Genomic DNA, 18,498 nt, shown 5'->3' on the forward strand with positions numbered 1-18,498 from the left:
GGGGCTCCCCAGGTATCCAAGTGTTCTAAGAGATGACCTCCTCTAGCACTGTGGCATCCGGCAAGGGACCCAGCACAGGGGACGTTACCCTCTCCTGAAAGTAGGGTATGCAGAGAGCCCAGGTTCAGCTCCATCCTGTAGCAAGGAGGCCTCACTAGCTGTGCTGGGCTTGCAGGGTGCTGTTTCCATGATCAAAGGCCTAACGGGCAGCTGTATACTGAGGGTCACAGGTTCAGGACCTGAGATAGTCTATATTTCCAGGAAAGTCCAGTATGTACCCACCAATTGCTACACTAATGGCATACAGCATTGGGCCAAGGAAGGTAGTTCCTTGTATCAGAAGCCCATGCAACTAACGGCCATCACTGATGGTAGAGGGACTCCAAGATATATGAGAGAAGGTTGCTAAAGCTCCCACAGTGAAGGAATCCCGGAGGGCCGTAACAGGAATGCCTGTTCTTTGGCCATTCAGGCAGATTCTAGTATCTTTTTACAGGGGGTCTCATTCAAGTTGGGCCTATTTGCAAGTTACAGAACAAAAAAAAAAGCTTTGTAAATGAGGAGTGTTGCCTCCAGAATCTAAACATGTCGAAAACATGTTGGGCTTGTTTTAACAATGTGGGTCCTAAGAAGACTAAAAGCTGTTTCTTGACACTGTCAGGACTGGAGCAGCCCTCAACTTACTAAATAATTTTCAGGAGCTTAACTGAAGTGGTGGGGCCCTGTACTATGTGTCTCATGTGAATCTCCTCAAAGGAGGATGTCATTAGTGTGATGTCATAACTGTGTACCCGAAAAAAGTTAGAGCTGGTTAAAATATTGCCTGTGAAGACTATGTGAGATGGCAGGCGTGGAGACTGAGCCCATTGAGTACCCAGGTGAAGGTGTATTGTGTCCCTTTAAAGGTGAAGGTTAACTGCAGCTGAGAGGTTGTTGAACTAGGCACTGAATAGAACATGCTAGCCAAATACTTTGCTCTAACTGCAAAGTATTTACTAGTTACTTATTTATTATTGGGTGGAATCAGTCATTTCAATAGGTGGGGCCATGACGCCAAGGGTACGAATTCACACTGAGGCACCGGTCCTGTTTTCCCGGGTTTAAGAACAAGTAAAACTTGGCTGTTAAATGCAGCAGAAGTGGGGATAACCACACCTTCTCTAAATAGGTCTTATATAATGGGTTTCAATCTGTGAAAACCGTGCTTTCATTTAGATTGAACCTTTTCTTAAACATTGAGGTGAAAGGTATTATTTTAACTAGGGGGAAAGGTCCATAGGGTCCCATAGTTTTCAAGCTGATTATAAGGGCCAGAGACTTAACTTGATTACTTATTGGGTCAGGTTCTCCACGTGCACTAGAGGATATTTTAGGGTAATGGATGTCTTGGCTATGGAAAAGTTAGGCACGGAAATAATTTGGATGGTTCAGGTTAGGCATATCTGTTTCTATTTTATGTTCACCTACTCCCTGGCTGGGAGTGGATGAACATAAAGTGTGGCCAGATGTGGGCCAGAAGGGGAAGGGGAATTAATGAGGCTTCAAAACTGTCCATTGTCAAACATCAAAAGTGGAATCAGATTATGACACACACTGCCACCACCCATACAGCACCCCTCTCCCCATCTGGGACCTCCCAAACACACACGGAAACACCAAGTCCATTTCCTCCTCAGCAGCAGGATAAAGTGTTCAGGAAGAAATCTGTCTTCAGAGCTCAGTCCTCACCCAGTCCTTATTCCCGGTGTCTGGCTAACTATGGACTGGCTGGTCTGGGCCCCAAACTGGCAGGATACTACCTCCCTCCCTTCTCACACGCCTGCCCCTTCCTGCCTTCCTTCAGTCCCCATCACCGAAGAACAGACAGAGATACACACACATCTTTCTACAACAGCTTGTACATCAATAGCTGAGGGCTTTTTTATTTGGTCTCTACACAGGTGACCATGTCTCCAGTGCTTTCTCTGGAGAGACAACAGAGACAGCAAGGTCTCAGTCACCTGATAGACCCAGGGCAGCACTTTATGAACTGCTGGAAGAGCCCTCTGGGACGTTTTCATCCTCCTCTGGCTCTTTAGTCATTGTTGTACTCCGCCAGTAATAGAATGCTAGCATCTTTGACTTCTTCTGTGTAGAACCTCTTCCCGAATTCTGACGACGGACTGATTTTGTTAACTCGACCACCTCCTGAAACTGGTCGGAAAACAAAGTGATACAGAAAGATATTGATTTGGGGAAAGAGGATGGGAAGGAGAACTTTTAGAGAATGGGTGTGGATTGAGAAGGGGTTTGTGCCAGGGAAGGGCTGGGTAAGTCTTGGGTGGGGGATGAAGAGGAGGCACGTGAGTCGGGTAATCTGACCTCTTCCATCTTATAGCCCTGGAGTGGAGAATTCACCCTCTCCCTTCTGCGTTGGCCCCCCGGTGTTTGTTGCTCTGACCTCTCGGTGTTTGTCCGTGCATCACGGTTAGGCTCCTGGGGGACTGTACTTTCCTCTGCCATGTCAGTAGCAACAGTGTGCTCTACTCCAAGGCTCCTGGCCTCTCTATATATACCCTGCCAGGACAATGAAGAGCCACACCCATCAGCTTTGATTGGTCAGCCAATGGTAGCGCTGGGGTGGCTGTGACATCACAAAGCACTACCCTTGAAGATACGTGGGGGGAGGGGAGGGGTGCAGAGGAGTCTACGTGCTCTGGTTAGAGAAAGGGAGTGCTTCCTCAACACCCAGTAAAGAGCCTTCCCAAATTGACCTTCCACTCTTCCTCATCTTCTCTGGTTCAATCCTTGTGGTGCACATGTTAGGGAGAAGGTGTTCCCTCCAAACCATTCCACATGGCCACCCCCATTCAGTGTTAAATTCTGTTGTCTCCCAGATCTCATCACCTGGTATTGTGTGGTTTTTAAAAACTTTTTATTTTAGAACAGTTTTATGTTTACAGAGTAATTTTGAAGATCATATTCATACACTCCACAACAAATTTCCCTTCTTAACATTGTACATTAGTAGGGTACAATTGTTCAACTTAGTGAACCAACACTGAAACAGTATTATTAACTAAAGTCTGTACTTCATCAGAATTCCTTTTTTTTTAAATGTTGAGCCTTCTTTTAATTAATTTATTTTTATTTTTGGCTGTGTTGGGTCTTCGTTTCTGTGTGTGGGCTTTCCCTAGATGTGGCAAGCAGGGGCCACTCTTCATCGTGATGGGCGGGCCTCTCACTGTGAAGCCTCTCTTGTTGCGGAGCACAGGCTCCAGATGCGCAGGCTCAGCGGCTGTGGCTCACGGGCCTAGTTGCTCTGCGGCATATGGGATCTTCCCAGATCAGGGCTCGAACCCGTGTCCCCTGCATCATCAGGCAGATTCTCAACCTCTGTGCCACCGTGGAAGCCCCAGATTGCCTTATTTTTTACCTAATATTCTTCTTCTGTCCCAGGATCCCAACCAAGATTCTACATTCAATTTAGTCATTCCTTGTTATAACTTCTTAGGCTCCTCTTGGCTCTGACAGTTTTTTAGACTTCTTGTTTTTGAAGACTTTGACAGTTTGGGGTCTTGTGTTTTGTCTTTTACATTAGGTCTGCAGATGTTATTGCTCTTATAGGTAAAAGTTTTTATAAGTTTCTTCTTCCAGAGAACCTCAAATCAAGTCAGAACCATCAGTGTTATGGACTTCCCCGTGGCAATGGTTGAACTAATCTCTTGGCTTTGTCACAGAGGTGACACAAATGTTTTTCTCTAGAGGTCTGAGGATCAGGATCATTTTTATTTATGACAGAGGCACAGGGGCAGCAGCAGAAGCATTTTGTAAGGTACTAGTGAGTCATTTACTTTTAGAAGTATGACCTCAGCATCCCACATAGTTAACGGCTCTTCCTCCACACGAGTGACCATCCAATGGACCTGTATATTGAACAGACTGTCAGTCTTTCTCCTGAGCTCTATATAGAAAGGGGGCCAACATGTGGTTGAGACACAACCAGTGTTCACAAGGTAAGAGTCATTTCTTTGAGGTTAGTATCAGTCGCACCTTAGTTTGGAATTGAAACACGTGATTCAACCTGGGAATCACAAATAAGTCCAGGTTGAGACACAGGATTCAGGACTGCTTTAAGGAAGGTCCCAATCCAAGAATCCTTTCACTATATGCCAAGTGGCTCAACTGACTTATGTTGGTCAAAGCTTTAGCAGACACTCAGTAGGACTAACAAATGCAGCACAAAGAAGCAAGTTCAAAGCACAAGCTAGCCAGCAGGCAGTAGCCCAAGTGTCTATTCACCAGCATAGAGCAGAGCCAGTTAGAAAGCCAAAGCAAGAGAAGAAAGACCCCCGGTGGTAAGGGATAGCACCTTGATGTCCTGCTCACAGGACCAGTTGTTGGAATCACACCACAGAGACAGGATGGACCCTTCAACCCAAATTCGGTTTGGATGTCGAGACTGATAACACATACACCTAGAGAGTATGAAAAACCTTACTACATAAGGAGGCTTTCTGGGGAGAGCAGGGCAGGCTCTCAAGCAGGTTCAAGAATGGCTTGAGAGAGCAGAAGAAGGAGACTGGCTTGGCTTTTATGGTCGTGAGGGGATGACGCTGGAGTGTTCCCACACACAGGTCAGGTTTTGCACAGCCTGAACTTCCTCCTGGCCCACAGAAGAGAGAGTACCTGAGCTTTCTTATCCGATCTAGGGAAGCAGGGGAAGAGGCAGTGGTAGGGCTCTTTTATAGAATAATGTTGTGTAAATGCAAGGTGTTTAGCACAGTTTAGAATTCTCATAACCATTATAACCACACTTATATTGTTTTCAGTTAAACTACGTTTCACTAGGTTAGTATTTCCCAAATTATGGTCCTTTAAATATTATTTAAGGTGGCTTAGAATTATCTTGGTTCATCACAGAGAAACTGTGTAGAAAGAGAAAAGACTGCTAGCCTCAGGAGGTCTGACACACTGGTCACAAAAGAGCAGACTTCATTGTACTATCTGCTGAATTATGAGGGGTTTCTAACATGTTTCCCATCCTGGGTGACTACTGTAGCACCCAAAGACTGTAATAATAATTACCGAAACTAACATTTATTGACTACTAACTCTATGTAAGAATTATGCTAAATACCCATATACATATTTAATCCTCATCACAACCCTATTGAGATAAGTGGCAAAAGAGTGGTTTCTGTCATTTCTGCCAGGACATCTCCATTCCAATTGCAGAAGCAGAAAAGAGCATATAGGAGGGCACATGGGAATATTTATGGGCCAGGCTCAAAAGTGGTATGCATTACTCCTGCTCACATTTCCTTGGGAAAAACTCACATAGCCACATCTAACTACAAGAGAAAATGAGAAATGTAGTCTACCTGGTAGAAGAGGAGAACTTAAATGTTGGAGATAAGCTAGCAATCTCTGTCTCCAAGATCTTGTTCATCACTCTCCCCAGTATTTACAGTAGAGCCTGGCACATAGTAGGTGGCCATGAATATTTCTGTTGAATGAATGGGTTTCAACGTTTTTGGTCAGTTATGGGGATCAAAAGCATATAGAACTTGGTTAAGCAATGGTGTCCTAGATATGACACAAAAAGCACAAGCAACAAAGAAAGAGTAAATTGGACTATATCAAAATTTTAAAATGTTTTCTTCTGCAAAAAAATACCATGAAGAAAGCAAAAAGGCACACCAAAGAGAGATCCTGGCAAATCATATATTTAATAAAAGTGTAGTATCCAGAATACAGAAAGAACTCTTACAACTCAACAACAAAAATACAAACAACCCAACTGAAAATCAGGTAAAGGACTTAAATAGACATTGTGCTAATGAAGATATACAAATAGCCAACAAACATTTGAAAATATGCTCAATACCATTAGTCGTTAGGGAAATGCAAATCAAAACCACGATGTGATGCCACTTCAAACCCACTAGGAAGGCTATAACTTTTTTAAAAAGAAAATAACAGGTATTGACAAGGATGTAGAGAAAGTGAAACACTCATACACGTCTGGTGGGAACATAAAATGATACAGGTTCTGTGGAAAACATTTTGGCAGTTACTCAACAAGTTAAACATAGACTTGCCATATTACCCAGTAACTCTACTCCTAGGTATATAATGAAAAGAGTTGAAAAGGAGGGAACAACAGCAACAACAACAACAACAAAAAAAAACAGGTGAATTGAGCAACACTAAAGCAAAGGGCAGATAATATTTCAAGAAGTAAAAAATGGTCAACTTTATTATATACTTTTACAGGTAATATAGGGACAGACAAATGACGATTGAACTTGTTAGTAGAGAGGTCATTGGTAAATTTGATAAGAAGGAAATTGAAAGAGTGGAAAATATTTTAATATAAACCTGGAGGTGTATTAAGGAGAAAATGTGAGATCAGAAAGTGAGGGGCGGATAGACAATTTCTTTTGCGAGTTTTGGTGCTAAGGGGAGGAGAAATATGGGACTATAGCTGGAGGGGGATTTGGTATTAAGAGAGTGTATTTTTAAGAGGGTAGATTCTAGAATGCATCTAGCCAATATAAATGACTGAATGAAACTGACGACATAAAAATCCAAAGGGATAATTTCAGAAGAAAAAATATTGAGAAAGCAAGAGGGGTATTCAGAGCACTAGTAGATGGGATCGGTAGCAAATGTGGAAATCATGGCTTTCCATGAGAATGAGTAATATTTAGAGATTCTACAGTGGAGAAGGAAACGATTATGGTATGATTACAAATGCAGTTAAGATGGTAGATTTGGTGGGGAAGATATAAAAGAATTTTCTCTTGACTCTTCAGTTTTCTCAGTGAAGGATGAGATAAGGGCATAAAATAACAAGAGTGAGGGTAGGGTTTTGAGAAATTGAGGGGAAGATAAAGTATTGGATATTCATTTTGTATAATGGAAATGGGTGTATAATATGGAAGGATTGATCATTTAAGATATGTGGTCAAGAATTTAAGGTGAGATCAGTTAGCTTTGTCTTGTAAAGTTCTACAGCAACATCCATCACTTGTATATAGGAACAAAGCAGGTAGATAGCTAAATTTAACAAGGGTTGTGGTTTTGCCAGGGAAGTACTAGGGTGGGAAAGTGAGTAGAGAGATGAAGGTTGATGAAAGTAAGTGATACTCATGATAAATTGGTAAGCAATGAGGAAATGCGAAAAGAGAAATGTGGCTGATGCTGAAAAGTAGTAGAATTCACAGATTGGAGTTCAAAATTGAAGAATTTTTAGAGTTGGGTGTGTGTAGGTGTGTATACCTGCACGTGAGGGAGGTATTTTGCTAGGAAGGATAATCAGTTGTAGCCCAAGTGATGTATGTTATAAAATCAGGATTTCAGAGTTGCTGTAATTTTTGAGAATGTCAATGTCTAGTGCATGAGCATTAGAGTGAGTGGCTTAAGTATGATGGAAGAAAAATACCATTGGAATTGAGGGCATGAAAGGTTTGCAAAGCCAAAAATGCTGGATGAATATCCACATAGATGACAGATGTTGAAGTTGCCAAGATGGTGGCAGTACTAAAAGTGGAGAAGAAGACTCAGGAAAGTGTCTAATGAATGAAGGTAAAGAAATAGATGGCGTAGCACATGATATTATCTAATAGCAAGAACTACAAATGAGCTCTGAATTTTGAAAGAGAAAGGAGCAGAAATGGTTTGAAAGTGACAGTGAGTCGACTCCTTGGGGTATGTGAGGAAAACTAACGTTTGCTCAAGAGGACTGCAGGGGAAGTGATTTCCTCAAGGCACAGCCATATTCCAGTCATAAAACAGAGATTAAGGGAACACGGAGAGAACAACTTGAAGCTACTGGGGAGTTTCTTAATGATAGACTATGAGTTACAGAGGGCAGGAAAGAAGCGCTCATGAAGTTGGGGAGAGGGTTGGGTCCAATTCCGTCAAGTGCAGAGCAATACGTGAATAAGGGTCTAGTTAATGATGGATAATCTGCAGGGTGGTGACTTAAGTAAAAGTGATAAGACAAGATGGACCTTGTGACTGCACAGCAGATTGGAAGGTGAGTAAAGCCCTCCAGACTACAGATTGCTTAATCTAGGCTGACCTAGAACTAAGAAGAATCCAGAAACACCACTGAAACCTGTTTCCTCTAAATATCATGTATCCTGTATGATGATCCAGCATTTCAAAGATAGACTAGTAAGGACATCTAAGAGGGTAGGCTTGAAAGGAAACTAGTGTGTTTGCTCAAGAGTGTGAGTGTGTATGAAAAATATCAACAGCAAATTCTAATGTCAGAGGGTTGCTACTATAGGCTTATGGAGCCATGCACTATTCTTGGACAACCCAAGGTGCCTGCACAGATGTGGCCCAGATGCAAGCACCAACACTTACTGGGCACCTGCAAAGCCAAAGCTGGGGAAGATGGAAGGCCAAGTGGAAGTGGTATTTTCCCAAGCCAGGAATGTATTTACTTAGGCTTCCTAAATGGCAGGTGGACAAAAAATGGAAGAAAGGAAATTAAGCTTCTTTTTGCCTAACATCTCTCCTCAGGAGGAAGTACTTGGAGTTGTATTTCCTACGTAAATTCACCTGCTAAAACTCCAGGGAGCTCATCAGTGGGCAGATGTTCCCACCTAAGTATTGTTACCAGCAAACATTTATTCAAAATCATGGCTGCATCTGGCTCACATTAGAAGGGTTCTCTTTGTCATTGTCTTTTAAAAGAACAATTCCCCATGCTTATAAATCCAGACTCAGAACATCAATTCAACCAACCTCAGGAGCCCTGTGGCTACACCTTCCTGCTGGGAATCAGCATGGTCCCCAGACAATCAATTTCAGGAGTATTACCAAAGTGTTTTCATTTTCAGTGTTTATCCACTGGAATGTCTACGAGTGAAGAATAGACAGGGCAATACAATCCTAAGATTCAATTTCTTTCATCAAATACAAACTGTGTATATGAGCATCAAGGCAAGAGGATGGAGGACTTTAACTGAAATTCCAATAGATATCTAAGTGCAAATCCTGGAACCATCCCATGCTAGCATTGTGAGTTAGGATAGGTACTTAACCACTCTGAGCCTGTTTTCTGATCTCTAAAAAAAAAATAGAAGGATAATATCTCATACAGCTGTTGCAAAGATCAACTCAAATAATTCATGTACAGAATATAGCACAACAACCTACAGAATGGGAGAAAATATTTGTAAATCGTGTATCTGATAAGGGATTTTTATTCAGAATATATAAAGAACTCTTACATGCCTGTGATAAGAAGGTAAATAACCCAACTTTTAAAATGGGCAGAAGATCTAAATAGACATTTCTGCAAGGAAGATATACAAATGGCCAGCAAGCACATTAGAGACGCTTGACATCATTATTCATCAGGACAACACAAATGAATACCACAGAAAGATACCATTTCATACCCATGCGGATGGCTAGAATCCAAAAGTCAGATAATCATAACTGTTGGTGGGGATTTAGAGAAATCAGAACCATCATACACTGTTAGTGAGAATGTAAAATGGTATACCTGCTTTGGAAAAGTTTGGTAGTTTCTCAGAGGGTGAAACAGTGTTACTGTATGACCCACTTGTAGGTATATTCCCAAGATAAATGCAAATATATGTCCATACAAAAACTTGTACATAAATATTCATAGCAGCAATATTCATAATACCCAAAGATGGAAACAACCCAAATGCCCAACAACTGACCAGTGGACAAACAAAATGTGGCAAATCCATACAACAGAATACTATTCAGACATCAAAAGGAATGAAGAACTAATATATGCTACAATATGGCTGAACCTTAAAAACATTATGCTAAGTGAAAGAAGTCAGTCACAAAAGACCACATATTATGTGATTCTATTCATATGAAATGCTCAGAACAGGCAAATCTATAGATACAAAATAGATCAATAATTGCTTAAGGCTGAGGCAGAAGTTGTTGGGAGCATACGGGATTCACAGCTACAAGATACGAGGGTTTCTTTTTGAGGTGTTGAAAACGTTCTAAAATAGACTGGAGGGAACTTCAAGACGTCGGAAGAGTAAGACGTGGAGATCACCTTCCTCCCCACAGAAGCATCAGAAATACATCTACACGTGGAACTGCTCCTATAGAACACCCACTGAACGCTGGCAGAAGACCTCAGACCTCCCAAAAGGCAAGAAACTCCCCACGTAGCTGGGTAGGGCAAAAGAAAAAAAGAAAAAGCAGAGACAAAAGAATAGGAACGGGACCTGCACCAGTGGGAGGAAGCCTAAAGGAGGAAAGGTTTCCACACACTAGAAGCCCCTTCACTGGCGGAGACAACAGGTGGCGGACGGGGGCAGCTTCGGAGCGATGGAGGAGAGCGCAGCAACAGGGGTGCGGAGGGCAAAGCGGAGAGATTCCCGCACGGAGGATCGGTGCCGACCAGTACTCACCAGCCCGAGAGGCTTGTCTGCTCACCTGCCGGGATGGGTGGGGGCTACGAGCTGAGGCTTGGGCTTCGGTCTGAGCACAGGGAGAGGACTGGCAGTGTGAACACAGCCTGAAGGGGTTAGTACGCCACGTCTAGCCAGGAGGGAGTCCAGGAAAAGTCTGGAGCTGCCGCAAAGGCAAGAGACTTTTTCTTCCCTCTGTGTTTCCTGGTGCACGAGCAGAGGGGATTCAGAGCGCCGCCTAAAGGAGCTCCAGAGACGGGCGCGAGGCGCGGCTAGGAGCGCAGACCCCAGAGATGGGCATGAGATGCTAAGGCTGCTGCTGCCGCCACCAAGAAGCCTGAGTGCGAGAACAGGTCACTATCCACACCTCCCTTCAGGGAGCCTGTGCAGCCCGCCACTGCCAGTGTCCCGTGATCCAGGGACGACTTCCCCGGGAGAACGCACGGCGTGCCTCGGGCTGGTGCAACGTCACGACGGCCTCTGTCACTGCAGGCTCACCCTGCCTCCGTACCCCACCCTCCCCACGGCCTGAGCGAGCCAGAGCCCCCAAAGCAGCGGCTCCTATAACCCCATCCTGTCTGAGCGAAGAACAGACGCTCTCAGGAGACCTACACGCTGAGGCGGGTTCAAATCCAAAGCTGAACCCCGGGAGCTGTGCAAACAAAGAAGAGAAAGGGAAATCTCGCCCAGCAGCCTCAGGAGCAGAGGATTAAATCTCCACAATCAACTTGATGTACCCTGCATTGGTGGAACACCAGAATAGACAACGAATCATCCCAAATGGAGGAGGTGGACTTTGGGAGCAACGCTATTTATACATTTTTTCCCTTTTTCTCTTTTTGTGAGTGTGTATGCGTATGCTTCGGTGTGTGATTTTGTCTGTATAGTTAGTTTGGCACTTACCGTTTGTCCTAGGGTTCTGTCTGTCCATTTTTTGTCTTTTTTTAGTATAGTTTTCAGCGCTTGTTATCATTGGTGAATTTGTTTCTTCGTCTGGTTTTTCTCTTCTTTCTCGTTTTTTTAATTACTTAAAAAATTTTAATAATAAATTTTTGTTCTTTATTTTAATAACTCTTTAATAATTTAATTTAATTTAATTTTACATTTTTCTTTCTTTCTTTCTTTCTTTCTTTCTTTCTTTCTTTCTTTCTTTCTTTCTTTCTCCCTTTTATTCTGAGCCGTGTGCGTGACAGACTCTTGGTGTTCCAGCCAAGCGTCAGGGCTGTTCCTCTGATGTGGCAGAGGCAAGTTCAGGATATTGGTCCACCACAGACCTCCCAGCTCCACGTAATATCAAACAGTGAAAATCTCCCAGAGATCTCCATCTCAACACCAAGACCCAGCTCCACTAAATGACCAGCAAGCTACGGTGCTGGATACCTTATGCCAAACAACTACCAAGAAAGGAACACAACTCCACCCATTAGCAGAGAGGCTGCCTAAAATCATAGTAAGGTCACAGACACCCCAAAACACACCACCAGACTTGGACCTGCCTACCAAAAAGATAAGATCCAGCCTCATTGACCAGAACACAGGCACTGGTCCCCTCCACCAGGAAGCCTACACAACCCACTGAACCAACCTTAGCCACTGGGGACAGACACCAAAAACAACGGGAACTACGAACCTGCAGCCTGTGAAAAGGAGACACCAAACACAGTAATATAAGCAAAATGAAAAGACAGAAAAACACACAGCAGATGAAGGAGCAAGGTAAAAACGCACCAGACCTAACAAATGAAGAGGAAATAGGCAGTCTACCTGAAAAAGTATTCAGAATAATGATAGTAAAGATGATCCAAAATCTTGGAAATAGAATGGAGAAAATACAAGAAAAGTTTAACAAGGACCTAGAAGAACTAAAGAGCAAACAAACAATCATGAACAACACAATAAATGAAATTACATATCCTCTAGAAGGGATCAATAGCAGAATAAATGAGGCAGAAGAACAGATAAGTGACCTGGAAGATAAAATAGTGGGAATAACTAGTGGAGAGCAGAATAAAGAAAAAAGAATGAAAAGAATTGAGGACAGTCTCAGAGACCTCTGGGACACGATTAAACGTACCAACATTCAAATTATAGGGGTTCCCAAAGAAAAAGAGAAAAAGAAAGGGACTGAGAAAATATTTGAAGAGATTATAGTTGAAAACTTCCCTAATATGGGAAAGGGAATAGTTAATCAAGTCCAGGAAGCACAGAGAGTCCCATACAGGATAAATCCAAGGAGAAACACGCCAAGACACATAGTAGTCAAACTATCAAAAAGTAAATACAAAGAAAAAATATTAAAAGCAGCAAGGGAAAAACAACAAATAACATAGAAGGGAATCCCCATAAGGTTAACAACTGATCTTTGAGCAGAAATTCTGCAAACCAGAAGGGAGGGGCAGGACATATTTAACGTGATGAAAGGGAAAAACCTACAACCAAGATTACTCTACCCAGCAAGGATCTCATTCAGATTTGACAGAGAAATTAAAACCTTTACAGACAAGCAAAAGCTAAGAGAATTCAGCAGAACCAAACCAGCTTTACAGCAAATGCTAAACCAACTTCTCCAGGCAGGAAACACAAGAGAAGGAAAAGACTTACAATAACAAATGCAAAACAATTAAGAAAATGGTAATAGGAGCATACATATCGATAATTACCTTAAATGTAAATGCATTAAATGCTCCCACCAAAAGACACAGACTGGCTGAATGGATACAAAAACAAGACCCGTATATATGCTGTCAACAAGAGACCCACTTCAGACCTAGGGAAACATACAGACTGAAAGTGAGTGGATGGAAAAAGATATTCCATGCAAATGAAAATCAAAAGAAAGCTGGAGTAGCAATTCTCATATCAGACAAAATAGACTTTAAAATAATGACTTACAAGGAACAAAGCAGGACACTACATAATGATCAAGGGATCGATCCAAGAAGAAGATATAACACTTGTAAATATTTATGCACCCAACATAGGAGCACCTCAATACATAAGACAAATACTAACAGCCATAAAAGGGGAAATCGACAGTAACACAATCATAGTAGGCGACTTTAACACCCCACTTTCAACAATGGACAGATCATCCAAAATGAAAAAAAAATAAGGAAACACAAGCTTTAAATGATACATTAAACAAGATGGACTTAATTGATATTTATAGGACGTTCCATCCAAAAACGTCCAGAGATAAACCCATGTACACATGGTCACCTTATCTTGATAAAGTAGGCTAGAGTATACAATGGAGGAAAGACAGCCTCTTTAATAAGTGGTGCTGGGAAAACTGTACAGCTACATGGAAAAGAATGAAATTAGAACACTCCCTAATGCCATACAAAAAAATAAACTCAAAATGGATTAAAGACCTTAATGTAAGGCCAGACACACTAAAACTCTTAGAGGAAATAAAAGAAGAACACTCTTTTGAGATAAATCACAGTAAGATCTTGTTTGACCCACCTCCTAAAGAAATGGAAACAAAACTAAAAATAAACAAATGGGACCGAGTGAAACTTAAAAGCTTTTGCACAGCAAAGGAAACCATACACAAGATGAAAAGACACCCCTCAGAATGGGAGAAAATATTTGCAAACGAAGCAACTGACAAAGGATTAGTCTCCAAAATTTACAAGGAGCTCATGCAGCTCAATATCAAAAAAACAAACCACCCAATCCAAAAATGGGCAGAAGACCTAAATAGACATTTTTCCAAAGAGATACACAAACTGCCAACAAACACATGAAAGAATGCTCAACGTCGTTAATCATTAGAGAAATGCAAATCAAAACTACAATGCGGTATCATCTCACACCGGTCAGAATGGCCATCATCAAAAAATCTACAAACAATAAATGGACAACCTGGAAGAAATGGACAAATTCTTAGAGAAGGTGTGGAGAAAAGGGTACCCTCATACACTGTTGGTGGGAATGTAAATTGATACAGTCACTAAGGAGAACAGTATGGAGGTTCCCTAAAAAACTAAAAATAGAACTACCATATGACCCAGCAATCCCACTATGGGGCATATATCCTGAGAAAACCATAATTCAAAAAGAGTCATGTACCACAATGTTCATTGCAGCTCTATTTACAATAGCCAGGACTTGGAAGGAACCTAAGTGTCCATCAACAGATGAATGGATAAAGAAGATGTGGCACATGTATACAATGGACTATTACTCAGCCATAAAAAGGAACGAAACTGAGTTATTTGTAGTGAGGTGGATGGACCCAGAGTCTGTCATACAGAGTGAAGTAAGTCAGAAAGAGAAAAACTAATACCGTATGCTAACACATATATATGGAATCTTTAAAAAAAATGGTCATGAGGAACCTAGGGGCAAGACGGGAAAAAAGACGCAGACCTGGGCTTCCCTGGTGGTGTACTGCTTGAGAATCCGACTGTCGATGCAGGGGACACGGGTTCGTGCCCCGGTCTGGGAGGATCCCACATGCCACGGAGAGGCTGGGCCCGTGAGCCATGGCCACTGAGCCTGCGCGTCTCGAACCTGTGCTCCACAACGGGAGAGGCCACAACAGTGAGAAGCCCGTGTACCGAAAAAAAATAAAAAATGTCGCAGACCTACTAGAGAATGGACTTGAGGACATGGGGAGGGGGAAGGGTAAGCTGGGACAAAGTGAGAGAGTGGCATGGACATATATACACTACCAAATGTAAAACAGATAGCTAGTGGGAAGCAGCCCCATAGCACAGGGAGATCAGCTCAGTGCTTTTTGACCACCTAGAGGGGTGGGATAGGGAGGGTGGGAGGGAGGGAGACGCAAGAGGGTGGGGATATGGGTATATACGTATATGTATAGCTGATTCACTTTGTTATAGAGCAGAAACTAATACACCATTGTAAAGCAATCATACTCCAGTAAAGATGTTAAAAAAAATGTGTGTTTGTTCAAAATAAATAAATAAATAACTTTCCTAACTCCTTAGGAAAGTTATTTCCCCTTCCTATGAAATGAAAAATGATGTATAAGGGCACTTAGTATTGACTATAAATTCCAGTTCTGTCAGTGATGGTATCTGGCGCATGAGGGGCACCCAAGTTAGGGATCTTTTGGTTAATTTCCCTGGGCCATATTGAGCAAAGTGTTCTCTCAAATACTCTCTGGAAATTCGGAGCCTCAAATATGTTTGCCACCTTCCCCCAAGTCATCACATTTATTAACATCCTTGTCTTATTTTTCTAGAAGCAGGAGCTTCTAGCAGATCTTTTCCCTTTGTGAAAGGATGTATTTCTGTGTGAGGTGGATCTAGGCCACCTTAGTCTGTCCTCTAATGTTCACTCAGTAGCACTCTACCTCGTTGATAATATGTTTGAGGCCAACTTCCTGCAATGTTTTTCTTTTTCTTTTCTTTTTTTTTACCTTAGGAGCACTGTATAATAAAAACTCCATTAAAGATGCAAAACCAAAGTGAGCCATGAAGCAAGACACGATGGGGCCTATCAGCATTCCTAAGCGTGTTCAAGGTGAAAGCATTTCAGAGGGAGTTAAACAACAGTCATTATAGCTATCTTTGTTGACCTCTGACTCTATATGCCAGTCACTGTGTTTGACATACATTAATTCTCATAAAACTTCTGTCATGTTGACTTTACTATCTCCCTTTTACAAATGGGGAAAGAGGTTCACATAAATTAAATGACTTTCTCAGGGCAACAGCTAGTAAGTTTCAGGGCTGGATTTGTATCCAAAATAAAGTGGGATTTTTTTGGTTTTTTGACTCTATTTTCTTCTTAGTAGTACTGCATACATTTATTATTTATATGTATTAAAAAGGATAAAATAAGTTTGGACTCCTCTCTCACACAACATGAAGTTCTGTATGATCTAAAGATAAAAATGTTGAAGTAAAATATATATATTATGGAAAACGTATGTATAATCTAGGAGTCAAGAAAAATTTCTGTGCAAGCTGGAAAACCTAGACACTCTGGAGAAATGACTGACATATTTGAGTGCTTAAAACTTAAAATGTAATCATATGGCAAACGTAAAGGTAAATAAAACCAGAAGACAAATAATAGAGGAACATATATTTGTAAGACACACGACAGATAAAGGGTTCAATATCCAACATATAAAAAATTTCCTACACATTAATAAGAAAAGACAAACACACTAATTGAAAGTGGTTTAAAAGGGTAAAAAGGGCTGTTCAAGGAGGCAGAAAACCCTCTTGCCAATAAACAAGTGAAATTACTCAACTTTACTAGCAATCAGGCATATTGAAATTAAATTAACAAAGAAATATCACTTTAAGACCATTAAACATGTTATCACACATTGCTGGAGTGTTGTGGAGGTTAATATGTTATCTCATACATTTGCCGAGGGAAATGTGCAGTATATTAAAGCCATTTGGAAGTCAATCTGGCAACCCCTATTAAAATTAAGAATTTATAAAAACTTTAACTTAGCAATTCCATTTCCGGGGCCTTCTTCCATAGAAGATAAAAGCACGGGTATATAACAGTGAATATGAACAAAATAAATTATACGTATATATTCAGATTAATTGCAACGTTTTTTCTAGTAGCCAAAAAACTGGAATCAACTTGAATGTCCTCAATAGAGGAATGGTTTAATAAGTTGTCTTTCACTCAAACCATTGCATTTTACATAACTAGTTTAAAAAGTGTGTTAAGTCTATACCAGACGATGTGGAAAACATTTCTCTGAAATGTTTCTAAGTGAGAAAAACTACGTGCAGTAAAGAGTAAAATAGTGCCCCTATATGTTTTTATGCATACATATGTATGTTACCTTATTTATGAACATAGACAAAGATATGCAAAGATTCACACCAGGCTTTTAACACTGCTTATCCAGTGGAGGAGTGGCTAATGAAGTGTAAAAATCCTATAGATGTACAGGCTTTCTCAATATTTATGTATATGTATGAATATATATATACATATATAATTCTCAACATTTATATATAATTGCTTTATGTAAATGCACATGTAAATTACATATGTGTAAAGCCATGTACAAAGAGATAGTTGCTGAAAGTGTGCATATCATAGAGAGTGTTTTGAGTTTTTAGTGTTTAGGGTTCTTTTTTTTTAACTTTCTTTCTTGTACTTTGAGTTTTTCAAAATAAAAATTTTACATGATTTTAAGTTTAACATTTTCTAAAGCAAACATTATAGAGCAGGTTAAGGAAATGACCAAGTATCTACAGAATGATTTGATTGTTCAGTCCTCCAGCAGTTCATCAAACTACATTGAGCAGCAACCGTGACATTGTGTCAGGTGTGTTAAAGTGGTTGGGATTACAGAGATGAATGAAATATGCTTCTTCTTGTTGTATATTACAACAAGACAAACATATAAATGAACGATTCTAATACAATATGGCTATTGCTTTAATATAAGAATTTGTAGGACCATAGGGGCAATGAACTCTGCAGGCATTGGTGGTAGAGAGGCTTCAGAGGGAAAGAACCATTTGAGCTTAGCCTTAAAGACTGAGGATGCTTTCATCACTCACCAGCCTTAGGTGGGGAAGGGAAAGCAATCCCTTCAAAGAGGAAGGAATCAACATCTAGTCCTATTTCATTCATCAAGAATGTGGAGGAGGAAGTAAACAGTTTATTATTTATAGTCTCAAATGATGGTAATGTGTGGAAGATGGGCAAATGGAACAAGAGACTTTGGAAGAGTCCTGATCAGGAACTAATAAAATGAGAACCTGCTTTGAAACATGCAAGCAGGTTTTTCTGAGGGAAGAAGAACTCTAAGCTGCGTTTAATGAAAGGAAGCAACTGTCAAAGCAATCTGACTAAGTTCAGTACATTAGGTTTGCAGTTGGGGAAGAAATATGGGTTGCTGTTCATTTAGGACCTGTGGAAGAGGTTGGAGAAAAGGGGATAGGTATTCAAGCAATGATTCATTAGGTAGAAAGAAGAGAATGTTAGAAATCAGACACTACTGCCACTTACTGAATAAATTCATCATAAGCCATATACAGACACATTATAAAGTATCTAAAGGTACCAGAATGCTCGACAATTGAGGTAAGGTGCCCCAAAATACTGTGTCTTCAAG

The sequence above is a fragment of the Mesoplodon bidens genome (genome assembly GCF_964165515.1).
Source record: "Mesoplodon bidens genome assembly, chromosome: X".
NCBI lineage: Eukaryota > Metazoa > Chordata > Mammalia > Artiodactyla > Ziphiidae > Mesoplodon > Mesoplodon bidens.